Genomic DNA, 19,624 nt, shown 5'->3' with positions numbered 1-19,624 from the left:
AAAGGTTTCTACCATCCAATTCCTCTGCATCTCATACTGGCCTTTTTAAAAAAAAAAGTGTAACAGAAAATCCAATGGTGTCAAACATTACACAATCGTGCACAGATCCCAATCACTACAGGTGATCTATTTGTGCCAAAAGAACTTGATTAGGCTAATACACATTAATAAGCACCATCCATAATATATTCTTTCAATTAATCAGGCATAAGTACAAACAACTCAGCCAGTGTCCCTAAACATAACAGTATACATTAAAAATTCATTAAATTCTGCAATACATTTATAATTAATAGTCTGGTAGTAAACATAAATGAAATTAGCTACCAATAACTTTCTACAGAAGTAGCATACAAGACTCTAAAATACATTAAAATAGAGGTACCAGTATAGAAACTCTACCAGAATAAACAGCTTTTAAGTTTAACTAATTGTTTAAAGTGAACTCCATACAACACCATATACTTAAAATAATCAGAAAATCTCAAATCACGACCACTGATCTTTTGCAACTAAAGGCAAATTTCATTTTTATTATGGGATGCTGGAATTTAATCTCAGGGATTGAATTCTGTGATTGCATCCATTTTCCAGAAGACTTGCAAACTATAATACAGCCAATATATAAACAGTACTGCAATAAAAAAAATTTGTCACTGCCACACAAACATTTGGCTCAAATCGTTCCATGTTTTATTAAATTATATGCAGATCCAAATTTAAGCCAAACTGTGTTACTGTCGCTCATGCTTTCCCTCCATTCAACTGCAAAGCACGAAAACAAAGTCCCATTTAAAGTTCATGAACAGTCACAGGGCTCACTCAGGCCTCCACATGCCCCTCCTTTCCATTTGCAACCATAATCAATACCTTTTAAAATAAAGAAACACAAACTCGCAAAACATACAAACATTCAGAAACAAATTTCTCATGTACGGAGTATTGTAAATTCATAACTATTGATTCTGAGACCCATGATTTAAACAAACTTGAAATACAACAGACACTGGATTTCCCCATCACATTTAAACCAACTTCTACAAATGTAGACAATTTAAGGAAGACGCTAGATAGTAAAATTAGACATAAAACAATCCATAATTGTTGCAAACATAGCCAAATTAAACTTCCATTTACTCTCGGCAAAAGACACCCTCAGAATATAGAATCTGAGACGACAAGAAACCCCATATCACAAGAATGAATTAATCTTGGAAAAAAACTAATACCAAAATAGATACTTTAAAAGTTTATTCTTGCTTATGTACATGAAATGTGGCTTGGACCCCAGCCAAAACTGATTTATGCATTTGAAGCTGAATTCACACTGGCTTATTTGCTCCTTTCTCTTTCACGATAGGTAACCTCTTTACTCACCCTCCGCTTAAACCATATATCAAAATATAAATCTCTCTACTAGTCTACCACTCAAACCATTTCTTCCGTTAGTGAAAATCTCAAAAAAAACCTCAATGACTCTACTCATTTGATTCTTTATGAGCCAGACTCAAAGTTTTGTCTCATTGCACCAATTTTCATTTTGAACTCCAGCCCACTTAAGACCCTAGGAATAAATCAATTCCTGTACTCTCAGGTATATATACCCATTCCCCTGCTGAACTCCATGGTGGTGTCCCTGATAGCTGGCGGCTTCCACCTCTGCTCCACCCGCAACAAGCCAAAAAACAAACCCACTCTAGTATTAAACCCCATCACCCAGCAATATCCCGGCACTACTGCTTGCAACCTGGGCGTAATCCGCCCACCCAACCACTGGGCAAATACCCCACTACACGCGGATAAATAGCCAAACCTCCCACTGCCGCAGCCCAGGTAAATACCCACCTCCTATACCCTGCCACAGCCCGGGTAAACACCCACCCACAACACAGCCCGGGTAAATTCCCACTCCCCAACACCGCCCGGGTTAAAAAAAAAACCAACACAGCCCGGGTAAATTCCCACGCCCCAACACCGCCCGGGTAAATTCCCACGCCCCAACACCGCCCGGGTAAATTCCCACGCCCCAACACCGCCCGGGTAAATTCCCACGCCCCAACACCGCCCGGGTAAATTCCCACGCCCCAACACCGCCCGGGTAAATTCCCACGCCCCAACACCGCCCGGGTAAATTCCCACGCCCCAACACCGCCCGGGTAAATTCCCACGCCCCAACACCGCCCGGGTAAATTCCCACGCCCCAACACCGCCCGGGTAAATTCCCACGCCCCAACACCGCCCGGGTAAATTCCCACGCCCCAACACAGCCCGGGTAAATTCCCACTCCCCAACACAGCCCGGGTAAATTCCCACTCCCCAACACAGCCCGGGTAAATCCCCACTCCCCAACACAGCCCGGGTAAATCCCCACTCCCCAACACAGCCCGGGTAAATCCCCACTCCCCAACACAGCCCGGGTAAATCCCCACTCCCCAACACAGCCCGGGTAAATCCCCACTCCCCAACACAGCCCGGGTAAATCCCCACTCCCCAACACAGCCCGGGTAAATCCCCACTCCCCAACACAGCCCGGGTAAATTCCCACTCCCCAACACAGCCCGGGTAAATTCCCACTCCCCAACACAGCCCGGGTTAAAAAAAACCCAACACAGCCCGGGTTAAAAAAAAACCACTCCCCAACACAGCCCGGGTTAAAAAAAAACAACACAGCCCGGGTAAATTCCCACTCCCCAACACAGCCCGGGTAAATTCCCACTCCCCAACACAGCCCGGGTAAATTCCCACTCCCCAACACAGCCCGGGTAAATTCCCACTCCCCAACACAGCCCGGGTAAATTCCCACTCCCCAACACAGCCCGGGTTAAAAAAAAAACCAACACAGCCCAGGTAAATTCCCACTCCCCAACACAGCCCGGGTTAAAAAAAAACCAACACAGCCCGGGTTAAAAAAAAACCAACACAGCCCGGGTAAATTCCCACTCCCCAACACAGCCCGGGTAAATTCCCACTCCCCAACACAGCCCGGGTAAATTCCCACTCCCCAACACAGCCCGGGTAAATTCCCACTCCCCAACACAGCCCGGGTAAATTCCCACTCCCCAACACAGCCCGGGTAAATTCCCACTCCCCAACACAGCCCGGGTAAATTCCCACTCCCCAACACAGCCCGGGTAAATTCCCACTCCCCAACACAGCCCGGGTAAATTCCCACTCCCCAACACAGCCCGGGTAAATTCCCACTCCCCAACACAGCCCGGGTAAATTCCCACTCCCCAACACAGCCCGGGTAAATTCCCACTCCCCAACACAGCCCGGGTAAATTCCCACTCCCCAACACAGCCCGGGTTGAAAAAAAACCAACACAGCCCAGGTAAATTCCCACTTCCCGGGTAAAATCCCACTCCCCAACACAGCCCGGGTAAATTCCCACTCCCACAATACAGACGGGTAAATACCCGCCCCTCCCCCCAATACAGACGGGTAAATACCCGCCCCTCCCCCCAATACAGACGGGTAAATACCCGCCCCTCCCCCCAATAAAGACGGGTAAATACCCGCCCCTCCCCCCAATACAGACGGGTAAATACCCGCCCCTCCCCCCAATACAGACGGGTAAATACCCGCCCCTCCCCCCAATACAGACGGGTAAATACCCGCCCCTCCCCCCAGTCTCTCTGCCACGTTGCTCACGAGTGAATCAAGTTCAATCCTGAGAGGGGGATCCCGGAGCGAGATCCTCCCCCTTTCCCCCAAACCCCTGAGCGAGACTCCAACTCACATCCACCGGCCGAGAAGGCGGGCTCACTCTCACTCACCGCCGGTGAAGGACGGGCTCCAAAGTCGGGAGCAGCGACCGCTCCGGATCTTCTTCGCCCGGGGTGAGGATTAAGGGGAGAAAACTCAGTCTACTTTTTAATTTTTATGCCTTTCCCCCCCCTCTCCTTTGGCCGTCGGGTCTGGCAGTGGCAGCACCGTCTCTCTCCCCGGCTACCGCTCCGTATCTCTCCCTCTCTCCCAGCACCAGCACCACCACCGCCAGCGACACCAATCAAAATGGCGACAAGCAGCAGCGCCGCCCTTAAAGAGGCGGCCGCGCGGGGGTGCACCTCCGCCAGCGGCAAATAGTGCGCCGCTCTCCAACCAACACCTGGGAGGAGGGGTGGCAAGGAGAGAGGAAAGTAAATAAACCTTCCCCATCCATTTTTATACACAACACAGCGCTAAAAACTCAATTCAAGATCGATTTTTAAATACACAGCTCGGAGTTACGTTGAGTTTGTTGTCTGTCTGACCAGAATGTCTAGCTTTCCCTGTCTCCGCAACACCCCCCCCCCTTTCTCCTCCCACTTTCCCCCCTCCCAAGGCCCGGCGCTCCGCGGAGTGATACCGGCTGAGTGCCGCGGCTACAACACCTTGTGGACTGGGATCGGTGGTGCTCGCGCTGGGCTCCGCAACTTTGCAACTCCAGCCTGTGCACAACAGGGTGGAAAATCCTTTCGGTTATTTGCATCTTTTTTTGCTCCTGTTTTGCTTGTATTTTTTTTCAAGAAGAATGTTGCATTCAGTCTTTTTGTTTCTTCCAACTCCCCCCTCCCCTTTCCATAAAGTTTTATTCTCCGCAATTGAGTTAGTTCTAAAGTAAACACTGAACTTCAAAGACTTGAGTTTACACTGCCTTGTAAACATCACGGACGATAAGGATTGTGGAGTTACGCAAAAAAAATGAAGCCCGCACCATTTTGGGATAGCTTGATAGTTTCATGGTTGCATTTTCGATGGGAAACATAAAGCCCTATTGTCCTGCCAGCTCACTCAGAAGTCACTTAAATGCACAGAAATAGTCGTGTACTAAGTTCACTTTCAGGCATCTTACACAAAGGAAGAATACTGCAGCATACATGGCAAAACATTTCCAGTGTGCAAAATGACTTAAAGCCACAGCCTGATTTGATCAATGAAAACAAAACTGATTTTTTTTTTAAGGATAGGACAATGTGATCCTTTATTTACAAATTTATTTTCTACTTTCATGTACTTCTCACATGGAATTCCTGACTCAGGCTGATTAAAACCAAACTTCCAGCAATGGTCATTTAGGTAGTCTACCGTTCATCAGTACAGTTTTATAAAAGTTAGTTAATTAAAAATTACCAGACTAACCCTGAAATGGGGGCCCCATATGTAATATTTGAGCTCTAAATATGCAAGCCATCCATGTCTCCGCTTTAAAGACGTCTGCAAACGCGACACAAAGTCCTGTGACGTTGACCACAAGTCGTGGGAGTCAGTTGCCAGTGATCGCCAGAGCTGGACGACAGCCATAAAGGCAGGGCTAAAGAGTGGCGAGTCGAAGAGACTTAGCTGTTGGCAAGAAAAAAGACAGAAGTGTAAGGAGAGAGCCAACTGTGTAACAGCCCTGACAAGCAATTTTATCTGCAGCACCTATGGAAGAGTCTGTTACTCTAGAATTGGCCTTTCTAGCCACTCCAGGCGCTGCTTCGCAAACCACTGACCACCCATTGTCTCTCGAGACAAGGAGGCCGAAGATGAAGATGAGCTGATGAAATATGTAACCAGACTGATTCCTGGGATGGGTTGTCCGATGAGAAGAGATTGAGGAGACTGGGCCTGTATTCTCTGGAGTTTAGAAGATTGAGAGGTGATCTCATAGAAACTTACAAAATTCTTAAAGGGTTAGCCAGAGTAGATGCAGAAAGTATGCTTCCCCTGGCTGTGGGATCCAGAACCAGGGGACACAATCTCAGAATAAAGGACTGAGATGAGGAGGAACTTCTTCACTCAGAGGGTGGTGAATCTTTGGAATTCTCTGCCCCAGAGGGTGGTGGAAGCTCAGTCACTGAGTAAATTCGAGACAGAGATCGATAGATTTCTAGTTGTTAATGACATCAAGGGATATGGGGATAGTGCGGGAATATAGTGTTGAAGTAGACGATCAGCCATGATCTAGAATAGCGGAACAGGCTCGAAGGGCTGAATGGCCTACTGCTCCTATGTTTCTATGCAAGATTTATAATCATTTAGCATTTATGAAAATAACGTCTTATGGATTAGTAATGGAAAGTCTTATATACAATTATATTCAGAAGCCATTCAGATCTTCAGGACATCCGAAACTTCACAGCCAATGAAATACTTGTGAGATGTGGTCACTGTTGCATTTTAGCAAACATGGCAGCCAATTTGCCCACAGCAAGCTCCCTCGAAGAAAATTTCACTTCTGATTAAATTGAAATGCTATGTTGTAAAAGCAATTAAGAAATATTAACTCAGTGAAGGAAAGAAGAATGTCTGGCAGGTCAAAGTAACAAGAGGTTAATTATAAGGGTTGAAGAATTAACTTGTACACTAGTGCATACTTTTGAATATATGCCAGCTGGCGAACAAAAAAAAAATCCACATAATTTTCAATAATAAAGCAATCAAAGTTATTGAACTGTGTACTCAGCTTCTTCATATCACAAATTCACTACATATCGAATAAACAATTGTTCTCTTGATTAACTACAACTTGATTTTATAAACAGAAACCTATAATCTTCTCCATCACATGTAATCATCATTGTACAGCAGACTGCAAACATGGAAGGTGCTGAATGGCTGGTAGTAGTTTATGAGGCAGTAATTCAATTTAGAGGTGACATTTTTTTTTAGAGATACAGCACTGAAACAGGCCCTTCGGCCCACCGAGTCTGTGCCGACCATCAACCACCCATTTATACTAATCCTACACTAAGTCCATATTCCTACCACATCCCCACCTGTCCCTATATTTTCCTACCACCTACCTATACTAGGGGCAATTTCTAATGGCCAATTTACCTAATAACCTGCAAGTCTTTGGCATGTGGGAGGAAACCAGAGCACCCAGAGGGAACCCACGCAGACACAGGGAGAACTTGCAAACTCCACACAGGCAGTACCCAGAATTGAACCCGGGTTGCTGGAGCTGTGAGGCTGCGGTGCTAACCACTGCGCCACTGTGCCGCCCCACAGGAGTAATTGCATGATTTTGTGTACCCAGCAACATTTCCCACTTGAAGAGTGTGTCGGACAGAGACAAGGCGGGAACATTGAATCTCTGATCTATGCTCCCATTGAACGCAGCTCCCACTCAAAAGCCATGAAAATTAATCTCCATGGTTTGGTTTCCAATTAGGTTGAATGACAGCCTGAAATCCATTGACACACAATGTATTTTTTTTTCAGTTTATATTTTATTTCCTTCTCTTTCACCCATTTTCCCCTTTTACTGTCCTGCAGTTTTTCCAATGTTACTCACTTTCTCTGGGTGTGCTGGATATCTGTTCCCAGGCCATTGCCAATCCATTCTTTAATCCAGGTATTAGGAGATGTGTAATAGCAGTACAATGTCACTAGCCCTCTGATATTTCTTTTCTTAGGGAAATGTTTGGCACTGCCTGATGAAAGCATCGTCAAGATCTGCAACTCAACACCTGAGATACTGCAGGAGTAAATCCATATCCAGCCACTTCATGGTACAATTCTACTGTCACCTAGTACTTCATGTTTTTCTATACATAAACATGGATTTAATTTTTTCATAGCAGTTACCTCTTTTAATATGATGTGATATACTAATTCTGGCCTCTTGAGCATTCCCAATTTTAATCATTGCACCATTGGTGGTCGTGCCTTCAGCTCTGGAATACCTTCCCTACACCTCTCCGCCTCCCTTCCTCCCATTCTTCCTTTAAAATGCTCCTTAAAACCTACCTCTTTGACCAAGCTTTTGGTTATCTGACCTAATATCTCCTTATGTAGCTCGGTGTCAAATTGTGTTCCATAATGTTCCTGTGAAGCACCTTGGGATGTTTTACTATGTTAAAGGTGCTATATAAATACAAGTTGTTGTTGTTAAATCATTTTGAATGGTGAAGGATCTATGCGATTCAATGCCTAGAAGGTCCAATGTATTAAATTACTTCCAACCATAGAACCCTCCTTTCATAGAATTCACAATGCGCAAACATTTCTTCAGAACAGAAACCTTTAAACTTTGAGCAACGTAAGAGACTGTGATCAAGAACAAGTGTAGCTGGAAATCTCATGCAATTGATCCTCATGATCGGCAGGTGCACAAACAGCCTTGGAGAAGAAATTGGACAATGGCACCAAAAGGCAATTTGCAGATTTCCCATAGCATAATCCATACTACAGCAACCCTAGTTCAACCATGGTTAGTAGAAGACCTCATGGGGTCATATGTTAGTCCAAATTGCAAGATCAACGCTCAAGTAATTTGGATGTTCTAACAAACATGGTCAATTGATTTTGAAACACATTGAGACATCCTGAGGCTGCGATAATGTGCTATATAATTCTTCTTATTTGAACCTGAGAATTGTTTTCTCATAATTAAGAATAGAATGTTTTTATTATTATGAGCTTCTCTAGCACCTGTAGAATGGGAGGGCATGGGAAGAGAGGATCCATTAATCATGTGAATTGTGCCAGTGATTATTCTTGTAAAACTATTGATAATTATCAAACTGCATCAAACAAAACAGATTTGATCCAAAGTGAGCACAATAATGAGTCAGAATGCTGAACAACCGAAGCTGTAAAAGGATACTTATTTTCCTGCCAAGATGTTTCTACATTATTATGAGGGAGTTGCATCAGTTATGAAATAAACTGACATTTCTAAAATAGTTTTTCCAAGCATTCTGTTTTCTCACACTGGAACTGTGTGAATCAGAGTAACATAGTTTATCTGGAAATAGGATTATTGATACACAAGGAATTTCAATAGTTTGTGCCTTGACTAGGATGTGATTTAAACATAAACCAATGGAAATACATATATGTATTGTGCCCATATACAGAATTTTCATTGATGGAATGTGTAAGCTCCCTGGTAACTTATCAGTTTCAAAGTTGCATCATGTCATTTTAGAGTTATGCAAAAGAGTTCATGTTACAGTCCTTTGTTGTGAAAGTAAATGCACAATTATCAATCATGTAATCAGAACTCTTCAACTGTAATAACATTGTTTATAACTCTACAAAAGACAAGCTAAATAACATACCCCTATCAACACTGTTTCTTCCATGGCTCACAAAGAACGATTGAATTTTACATTAAGATATTGTATTATTGGGTCAAATTAATTGCTTATTGCAGTCATTAATTTAGGTTAATGCTGTGAAATGTTTTGTATTGGAATTTCTGGCCTTCAATTCTCAATAAAGAAATTAAACACGGTGAAATATAATTATTACAAAACTGATAATTCCTCCATTTCACATTCAGTTTGGGTAAATTCTGTTCAAGTACAGTGCAATTCTGAACCAGGATAATTAGGTATGTATCAATTCGGTTTTAACTTGACTTTGTACTGACGACTGAGATAATAACGTATACATTTAAATCATTCAACTGTTTAATTTATTTTAAATCACCGTACTTATTAATAACTGCCATGACAGTATATTAACTCTCCAAATATTGGGATTGTACCTTGTACAGAAATACATAGTGTGTGCTTTTTCAAGAGCATACTATCTGAAACCATCCAAGGGAAGTATTTCTGTTCTTTGATATTTGTGGTGAAATTGTAAATGTGCCTTTATGATTTCTCTACAGACAGCACACTGAGGAGATTTTACTCTCAAGTTGAAAACAATTAGCATAGATTTGACCCTTTTGTTTGCGTTGCTAATACTCTATTAAGCACTTTACAAAAAAACACATGCTTCTGTCTTAGTTAATATCAAAAACTGTATTTTTTATATTAACTCACATTAACATTGCAACCCCACCCCTATTGCAGTGTAAAAGAAATCTCCAAGGACACTAGTATTCTTTAGTTAAATAGGTCTATTTTCAAACATCTAAAGTGTTTCTTAGACCACTGCATTATGAATCGAATACACAATCCACACAAAAGAAAAGCTCTCTGATCCTGTCTTTGTTTTATTCAAACTACATTCCTGCTCCGGTCTTTTGCCAAAAGGTTCAAAGTGATATCAGGCTTCTCATATATATTCTATAACTTAAATAATTCTCACATTTGGAAAGAGTGCCTTTGTAACACGGATAAAAAAATACGTGTGACAAATACCTTTGGCTAGACTAACGTTTAAAATAAAATATAAAGCTTACATTATTTTGGTGCTATGTATGAAGGGGCATGACAGAGTCTTAAACGTATACATAGACAGAAGGTGTGTTCAAAAAATATTTTCAAGAAAGACAAAGGCAGCTTACAATTAATGAAAAGTATTAAAATGTGCTGACAAGGGCAAAATAAGAAAATAGGAACTAACATATTTATTCAAAATTAGGAAAGTTGGCAAGAAAAAATGCCAGCCTAGGTTGCATAATGAAACTGGGTTGGATATTAATAGTTTTGAACTGCTTAATGTTATTTAGGATTTAAAAAAAGGTTTTCTTCACCTCTGTTTATTCCTTGAAGTGGCTACTTATACTCAGCATGGTAGCATAGATTCATAGGCGTATGGAATAAACATATTCATATGGATTTTACATAAACATCTGTATAAATACGTTCGACAAGCCAAAATAAATAAACTATCCATTTTCATACCATATATCATATTGTATTGATAAATACGCATACGTGCTCACACCTATATAATCACATACATTATACGCATACCCATTAGTTGCTATTAAATGACCACAACTACCACTAAACACGAGTAGTAGATGAATGATCAAACGTCATTCACAAATTACACAATAACCACAGTTGTACAAGCTGCACTGACACAGGCAAATGCAAAGTTTTAAGTATTTCTTAAGTCATTTAAAAATCTACCCCTGGGGTTCTCTTATGGTACAAAAATCCTTTTATTCCTAAAAAGCATAAACATTCCTTCATTTCAAGCGCAAAGGGAGTTTATATCATTAAGCATTGTCAAACAATATTTTTGCCACAGATTTCCGTAAGAACTCTATGTGCATAAATGTTTATAGAAAGTCTTTGAATTGCTGGCGTTTTGACCTTCACATCAAGATTATTAATAAAATCCCCACAACGTTCTATTTAACTCTTTGAACCTGGTAGTATTAGTACATCGCAACACTGCAAAAATGCTATTCAGTGTTTATTTTACCCCAATCAGGTGTTGTGTGAATTAAAACACACTTGGTGTTTCTAGAATTCAACATCATTATAGTAAATATTGCAAATTTACAAAGAAACAGTGTTTTGAAAGTTGTGAAAAATGTAACTGGCAAGTCCTGAAAGCTGCAAAGCCGTCATTGGGCAAAATACTATCAACTTTACACAAAGAAGATGACTGCAGCAGATGACCAACGCCTTTATTTAGATAACCAAGAACAGCCTTGGAAAAGGCAGTGTAAGCATATATAATATTTCAGAAATGACTTACAGACCAGTGCAAGTGATTACGACACTGTATGCGCCACATATTTGAAATAAAACCAAAAATTAGCGTATCAAGTGAGTTGACAAAGCAAAATAATAAGGGGGGTAATGCGTCTTTGAACAAGTAACAGAAGAAAAGCGGGCAAGTTTCATGCTCCATTGCTTTTAAAAAAATTTTTGGGTTGTCACCGAATACGAAGCGAAATGCTGTAATTTTAAGTTGTTAATGTCCGTCTCCGATATTTTGAAATGGTTTGAGTCCTTAATCCTTGAAAAGGTTGAAGACGTTCTACTTGCAAGTAAGATTAGATCCACAAAGGATTCTGGGACTGCAGATGTGGACTGCGACAAAATACTTCAATAATCAGAACCAATATTTCAAATCACAAAATGTGGGGGAGAAAAGGAAAATCACCTAAAATGCAATAGCAATCACACAATTTATCGGTTTTGCAAAATGTATCGTTTGTGTTTTCCAGGTCGATCCAAATTTAAAGCTCACTTACGTATCCAGAACACGCAGTTGCATGAAATCGATAATTTTTGATCTTCTGGTCAGCAGGCAACATGGTGAGCTACTGCGGAGACTGCAGGCAGTAGACACGTTCTTGTCAATCACAAAATGTATTTTGAACAACGAAGGTGCCCAGCATTTTCTCAAGCCAGTGAAATAGTAATAAATGCGTATTTATAAATCCCCGGCAATGAAAATGTACGATTCATTCATCGATTCAAATTATAACACTTTCGTACGGAGAGGACGGCTGATCTGAATATAATCACATCTCACTGGGTCTGTGGCTTCTATTTAGAGAAATTACGCAGAGGGCAAGTTCTTAAGAACATCCCTGCTGTGCAGAGTGAAAACCATGAACAAACGAAAGACAGAATTCATCTGTGTATATGTATTATCAACAATGAAAACCTAGCCTTGTATGCCTTTTTCCATTATATTGTGAAAACTGAACCATTCTTTTGCTCTTTCCCCACTCGTCTCCCCTCCCCAAACCTTCGCCATCTTCCCTCTGCGCATATTAGAATAACATTCGCTCGTACAAATGCAACCTGCGCCATCTTTGTTTGAATGTTCTTTCACCCTCACTGTTGAAATCAGCAAGAGAAAACACATTTATCGAATAAAGGGAATTTAAATGCTGGGCCACTTCACTGTCGGTCTCTTTGAGTGAACATTTTTTTGTGTATGTTCACATAAAATGAAACAAAAGGAACAAAAAAAAACACTACAAGTTTTTTTTCCCTCTAGAAAATATAACCTGCTGCAGACAATGCAGATTAATAAGTGCTTTTTGGAGTGGGTGAACTGGCAGCTGCAATCCAGATAGGAGTAATAAGCTAATTAAAGTGGTAAAATAGATTAATTCGCGACAGGAGTTTGCCCTTTGAACATTATAACCCGATATTTAATGTGTCTAAATATCATTATAATTTTATTAATGACATACCGCAGCCAAATTCATAGTGTCCTGTTTTATTTTGAGTTTCTTTTCGGTAGTTACAGCTGTACAATAGCTGAGATGAATTTTGGAAGGCAAAAGCTGCCTCTGCTGATATATATGGGAAAATCATAGCTAATTGTGATGTGTCCTGCTCTGTTGCCAGCTGAAAGCAGATCTGATATCCTTTTAGGTGTGATATGATGCTCTGATATAAAATGGAACTAGTAAGTGAGAAAACTCCCACAAGAGATTTAGAGAAAGATGAATGGTACTTAGCAGACATAAAGACCATGAAATCAAATCATTAAAAAACAATCAGCAAGCTGGTGAGATTGTTTCAGCATTGTTGCTGGAACATTTGTTTTAAAGCATCTCCTTATCACTTTGCATTTTGTGGTGTAAAGTGTAATACAATTCTGTTCTTCAAAAAGACTTTCTACCAGTAGGTAACTCATGGTATTTCTCTGGACCGTTCTTTTTTTCAAGCTATTATCAGAAGATTAAGATCTTGGATGTAAGGGGGGGGAAATAGCTTGTGGAATCGTGCGGACTTGGCTCAGCAGGAACAGATTTAGGCATGGTTTGTCTGCCCTGAGTGAGAATACATGAAAGGGTTCAGCTCATGACGGGAGAAAGCTGGACTGGGGAGAGACCCCGCTGCTCTCCTGCTTGATATAAAGGGAGCCCAGCAGTTTGGCTTCCTTAAGTTTTAGCGACATGCTCTCTTCCTTTCCCTTCCCTTCCCCCCCCCCCCCCCACCGACTTAGAGAAAAATACAGTGCCGCATCAAAATCGAACTTGCAGGAACATAGCTTAAATGGAATGAGAACTTGTGGCACATTGCTGCTTGCTTTGGAATGCTGCATTATCTGCATTTATTAAAGAGACAAGTTTATTTGTGGTTGACATCTCAAACTATATTAAAATAAGACAACTTTATTTTTCAAAGAAGTTATTATTCCTCCCTTTCCCTTCTTTTGCTTTACTGCCCACCAGTCCCAATAAATGCTCTGCCCTCATTCCTTTTCTTTGCTCAAACTGCCCAAATGGGTAAAAACAAATCTGTGCACCACCTTATCGCTCTCCTGAACGGAAAATGCACAAGGTCAAAATCTATCCTTGTGTGCACTGGCTTTATGTGCTGACAGTCTTGGGTCCTGCAATATGGGATGCTGTGCACATCAGTTATAGGTGTGAATGTTGGATGTTTGGGTGAGATCCAGTGCTTGTGGAACTGCAGTCCAGTACAAGGCCATACCTTCAGAGCAAGCGGGGAGGAAATTGGAAATATATAAATATTCTGGTTGAATTTTGGATGTTAATCCCTATCACGGTCCATCGTGGTGCGTGAGCATATAAGGGGTGATTTTCCACTTCAACATTCTTTGTGCAGGAATGGAAAAATGCTGTGCAAGTTTTCGATATGTGCTCCTGACTCTACCCCCTTTTCTCTTTAACACTACTGCCTCATTCCTTTCTGCTTCTCTTCTTGTTCTTCTCTTTTACAGGGGTTGATTGCCCTCCCATACCTTCTCCAAGGGGCCATTACTCATGTGCGACTTCCAACAGCATTGGGAGTCTATTCAGCTCTGGTAGCCCTCACAGAGGAACCGATCTGAGCTGACAGACCCTGTCCTGTAGTTACTTCATGTCTACTCAGGCACAAACTTTCCAGCAGTGATCTCTGGATAGCAATAAGGAGCTGGAATCACGGCTAATTTCCCTTCTCCCTAGCCAAAAGACGCTGAGGCCAATTGAAACAACACCTTCCCCCATGCCCCCCCCCCCCCCCCCATGGCCACCTTGGCTGAGAGCTAACTCAGCTTAGACTGTGATTTGTACCTACCTCAGTCACACTCTGGCCTTACCAACTAAGCAAACAGGGGACTTCGTTGTTTCACTAAATTGTATTTCAGTTTAACAGAAAGCAAGAATATTTTAAAGGAATTGCTGTGCATTGTTCATTTTTATTCCAGTGGTCTTAGAGTAAGCTGACCAAACATGAGTTAACAAAAACAGCACTGCGTCCTGGAAAAGTTGTGCTAAGCATTAATCTTGTCTCTGTTGCTGATGGAAGGTGGGTAAAATATGGTTGTTTCCTTGCTTTGTTATCTTTGCATTTTTGTTCCTGTTGCTTGAGTTCCTTGCCAGCTTTCTTTGTCCAGCTGATTGCACTGGGATCCCAGTTTGAAATTGAATACCATGCCTGGCTGCAATATGTATGTTGCAATATAGCTTGCATGCTCAATGAGATTATATTGTGCTGCCATGTATTCTGCTGATTAAAACCTGACCTAATGCTTTCCTTAACATTTTGGATGAGATGTTAAACTGAGGACCCAGCTGCCCTCTCAAGTAGATGTAAAAAAAAAATCCCACGCCACTTATTGCAAAGAAGAGCAGGGGAGTTCTCCCCGGTGTCCTGGTCAATATTTATCCCTCAATAAACATCACCAAAAACGGATTATCCAGTCATTATCACATTGCTGTTTGTGGGAGCTTGCTGTGTGCTAATTGGCTACGCATTGCCTGCATTATAACAGTGACTACACTTCAAAAATACTTCATTGGCTGGAAAGCACTTTGGAACGTCCTGACATCATGAAAAGTGCTACAGAAATGCAAGGCTGCCTCCAAGATCATTCTCATTTGATGCATGTCACACAAATTTGCCCTGCAAAGAGGCTTGACCATGAAGGAAGAGTGGGATTATTTACAGCCAAGGTTATAAAAAGACACAGATACAGATTAAGAAGACTTTGCAGAACCAGGAGTGCGGCCAGGAAGAACCTTGTGCCAGCCAGAACACATTTGGCTGAGTATCTTTGATGAAATCTCCTGTCTACGTGCACTCAATCAAGTGGTGCAAAACATAGTCTCCCCATCTGGCCTCACTCCTGACTGAAACACACTGGGAAAAGGTCAAATAAAGTGTTACTCTCATCTCTTCCCTGGCATTCATCTATTGTGTCCAGGTCTCGATTGAGACTATAATGAGGTTTAGAACTGAGTGGTTCTGGACTAATATGAACTGAGCATCAGTGAGGAGATTATTGATGAGTAGGAGTCACTTCATGATGCTATTGGCGACTCCTTCCATCACTTTACTGGTGACTAGGAGAAGGCTGCTGGTGGGGCCACGGGGTGGGGAGCATAATTAGCCAGGCTGCATTTGTCCTGTGTTTTATGATATGAGACATACTGGAGGAATCTTCCACATGGTCGGGTAGATGGACTTGCATGACACAACAGTACAGGGGTAACGGGTTCAAAGGAAACTGTTGGTGGCCCAGCTACTTAGTATAGGGCACTTTTGGGTTGCTTTACCTTTGCAGTTCTCTTCAAATTTGTCACTATTTTCCTTGTGTGTATCCAGGTTCTAGACACTAGACACTGAATGAATGATTTTGGTGACCTTCTCCCAGGTATTAGGCTCAACATTCTTCTGGTGAGGATGCTCTGCAGTTACAGACAGACCTTTGGGCATGTGCCTCATGCAGAAGGACCTCCAATGCTAAATCATTGGCTTATCTTCAGCTGTGAATCTCCAGTGCTTTTGGGGTGTCAGGCAGTACCTTTGCCTCAGCTCCACTGTTAGAGGCTTACTGCATCAATCCAAAGTGTGTGTGTAAATTCCCCAGAATCCCCTCACATTACAAGCAAGGGAAGCAAGGATGGAAGTCCAGATGGAAACGGATGTGTGCTGTTTGATAGGTGACGATCCCATCATGCTTTCTTTCTGCCTCCCTAACATCAGAATTTTTTAGCTTAAAGCGTGAACATTTTAGCATCTGGCTAATGTAGGGTGAATTTTGCTGTCTTGTATGTGTTACAAGCATACTTTCAACATCAGAACATAGGATAAGGAGCGGGTCATTCAACCCCTCGAGCCTGTTCCATCATTCAATGAGATCATGGTTGAACTGTGACCTAACTACATTTACCTACCATTGTTCCATAATCCCTTAATATTTTTAGCTCACAAAAATCTATCACTCTCAGATTTAAAATTAACAAATGATCTAGTATCAATTGCCAATTGCGGAAGAGAGTTCCAAAAGTCGACCACCCTTTGTGTGAAGAAGTGTTTCCTGATTTCACTCCTGAAAGGTCTGGCTCTAATTTTTAGCCTGTGTCCCCTAGTCCTAGACTCTCCAACCTGTATAAATAGTTTCTCACTGGCTACCCTATCAGTTCCCCTTAATAACTGGAAAGCTTTGATCAAATCAACCCTTGAACCGTGTAAATTCTATAGAATACGACTGCAGTTTGTGTGATCTCACCTCATAATTTAACCCTTGAACTCCAGTAACTGAAATGGCATTCCCAACAGCAAACCTGAATGCGGTCAATTGCTTGCATGATAACATCACGGAAGGTTAAGGTTAATAATGATTTGCTCACCGAGCATCTTCTTGGAGGGGCTGTCCCGATCGGCTGGCGTAACTCCAGGGGAAATTTGGCAAACGGGGTTTCTGCTGATCATCTGCTGATCCTCCGTCGAAGTCACAGCTGTCAATTGGGAGAACGACCCCACCCCTTCCCCGACCCACAAGGAAATTCCTGCCAACTGACTCCAGGTAAGCAGGGAGACAGATGAGAAGTTTGGCTGTCCTGTGCTTGGCCTCCATTTGACCCTCCCTCATGAATGGTGAGAAAATCATGGCAAGGCTTTACATTGTATTCGTTATTTTCTGACTGTGCTGCCAACAGGGAAGCTGTGATTCCCAAAACACTATTTAAAACCCTGGAAACTTGTGTAATTAAAAAAATGTCAATGGAAATCAGTGGCCACACTAGTTACCAATCATTGGAGTAAGATATGGGGAAACTTTTAGTCCTGTTCTGATAGAAGCTTTTCATCTTCACTCCACACCACTGCACACTCTGAGCAAGCATGGAGGTGGGCGGCCGTGTAAATACACACTGCCGGCTGGCGTACTGGTTTGCTGGCTCCGTCCCATCCCTAGGCCATTTTTCTGGAGGTAGGTTAGGGGGTGCAGCAGGGCTACCCGCCCGCAAGCTGTGGGTAGCCAACTGAGCAGTTACAGGCCTTGCCATGATTTTCTCACCATTCATGTTGAGGCCTATCGCCAGAGGCAGTCTGGAATTTCCCAGTCAGCCTCCAGGCCTCCCTACATGTCAGGAACGAGGCAGTTGTCTGGAGGCGGCCTCCCAATGGCAAACTGGAGGGCCAGCAATCCAGCCAGGCTTAGAGGCACTGCCCGCCTGCCTGGCTTCAGCTGCAGCTGCAAGCCACCCTGTGAGGGGCTCCTCCTCCACAATGGTGGCCTGGCTGCTCAGGGCATTTTTTTTTTTATTTTAAAGTTTCAAAAAAAGTTATGAGAGAGAGTGTTTCCATTTTGGGACACCCTCTCTTTCTCCTACCTGACAAGGCAGTCAGTTGTTTCTTCAGTGCTGGAGGGCCTCCTACTGACCCTCCAGCTTTGAGAGCCTGCCGCCATCCTTAATTGAATTAGAATTAGAATTAGAATTAAAATTAGAACATTACAGCGCAGTACAGGCCCTTCGACCCTCGATGTTGCGCCGACCTGTGAAACCATCTGACCTACATTATTCCATTTTCATCCATATGTCTATCCAATGACCACTTAAATGCCCTTAAAGTTGGCGAATCTACTACTGCTGCAGGCAATTGAACAGCGGGCCAGTAATTGGTCAATTTGGGGAAAATCACAGCAGGGTGACTATTTCTCACATAGTGCGGTCTTCTGACTCCCATTTGACCCTGACGGCAAGGTGCAGAAACCGGCAGGGAAAATCCCTAAGTAAGAATAGGCCGCGTGGGTTGAGCTACACTCCTTGGGAGGAGATATGGGAGCTTCAGGCAAGAAATGCATGCATAAAGATTAAGGTCGCACAACATTTCTGGGACGATAAATATTGCTTCTGTTTAGTCATGAACCTTTTGTGAAATCTTCTGTGAAGATTAAAACCATGAGGTAAGTAAATTGGAATGTAAAGGGGTGTTGGTTGAAGGAGTGCTGGAAACAGCTCACAGTGAGTTGGCGAGTAAACTAATGACATATCAAATGCCTGAACTCTTTGCTGATAATTGCATGTCGAGGGCCGTTGCACTTTCTGATTGGACCATGCTAGATTCCCTGCTGCCTGACCTAGAAAGTTGAAGCAGAGTGATAAGAAGGAAGGACTCTGTGTACTGCACTCTTTAGGAAATGCTTCTTTGGTGAACAAAGTTTCTGCATTTTCTGCTGGATGTGCCAAGTCCTACTATTGTCAAAGTCCCAGTGACAATAACAAAAATAACAAAATGCACGGTAGCAATTCGCTAAGGCTCCTTCAGCAATACCTCTCAAACCTGTGACCTCTACCGCCTAGAAGGACAAGGGCTGCAGGAGCATATGTATACCACCACCTGCAAGTTCCCCTCCAAGTCACATACCATCCTGACTTGGAACTATATCGCCGTTCCTACACTGTCGCTGGGTCAAAATCCTGGAATTCTATCCCTAACAGCACTGTCTAAGTATCCGTGCCCGCAGCAGTTCAAGGAGATGGCTCACCGCCACCTTATCAAGAATGATTAGAGATAGGCAATAAATGCTGGCCTTGCCAGTGACACCCACATCCCATGAACGAATAAAAAATAAAACAGTCGCTGATTTTGGGGTACATTTTCAATTTCAGCATTCCCAACATGCAAAGCTCTGTTCTGATGAAAGGTCATTGACCTGAAATGTGGGGTGGGGGAGGGGGGGCTGGATTTAATTCTGGCAGCGGGGGTCACGAAGACAGACTAGAAAACTGTGGTGGGGGTGGGGGGTG

The 19,624-nt window shown here is 42.6% G+C and overlaps 1 protein-coding gene across 2 annotated transcripts in view; it reads right to left on the bottom strand.

Annotated features, from left to right (window-relative positions):
- The window catches only part of ctnnb1 (catenin (cadherin-associated protein), beta 1), a 47,124-nt gene extending 43,104 nt beyond the window's left edge, over positions 1 to 4,020 (bottom strand). Inside the window, exon 1 of one of the 2 annotated variants that reach the window (XM_068054421.1) lies at positions 3,740 to 4,020. The gene's annotated coding sequence lies outside the window, so the exon portion shown is untranslated. The remainder of the gene's footprint in view (positions 1 to 3,739) is intronic. The other variant, XM_068054420.1, reaches the window with a different exon arrangement.
- Between the last annotated feature and the right edge of the window lie 15,604 nt (positions 4,021 to 19,624).

Source organism: Heterodontus francisci, chromosome 2, assembly GCF_036365525.1.
Source record: "Heterodontus francisci isolate sHetFra1 chromosome 2, sHetFra1.hap1, whole genome shotgun sequence".
Taxonomy (NCBI): Eukaryota; Metazoa; Chordata; class Chondrichthyes; order Heterodontiformes; family Heterodontidae; genus Heterodontus; species Heterodontus francisci.
Note: the sequence above shows the minus strand (reverse complement) of the source record. Positions and strands in the feature narration are given on the sequence as shown.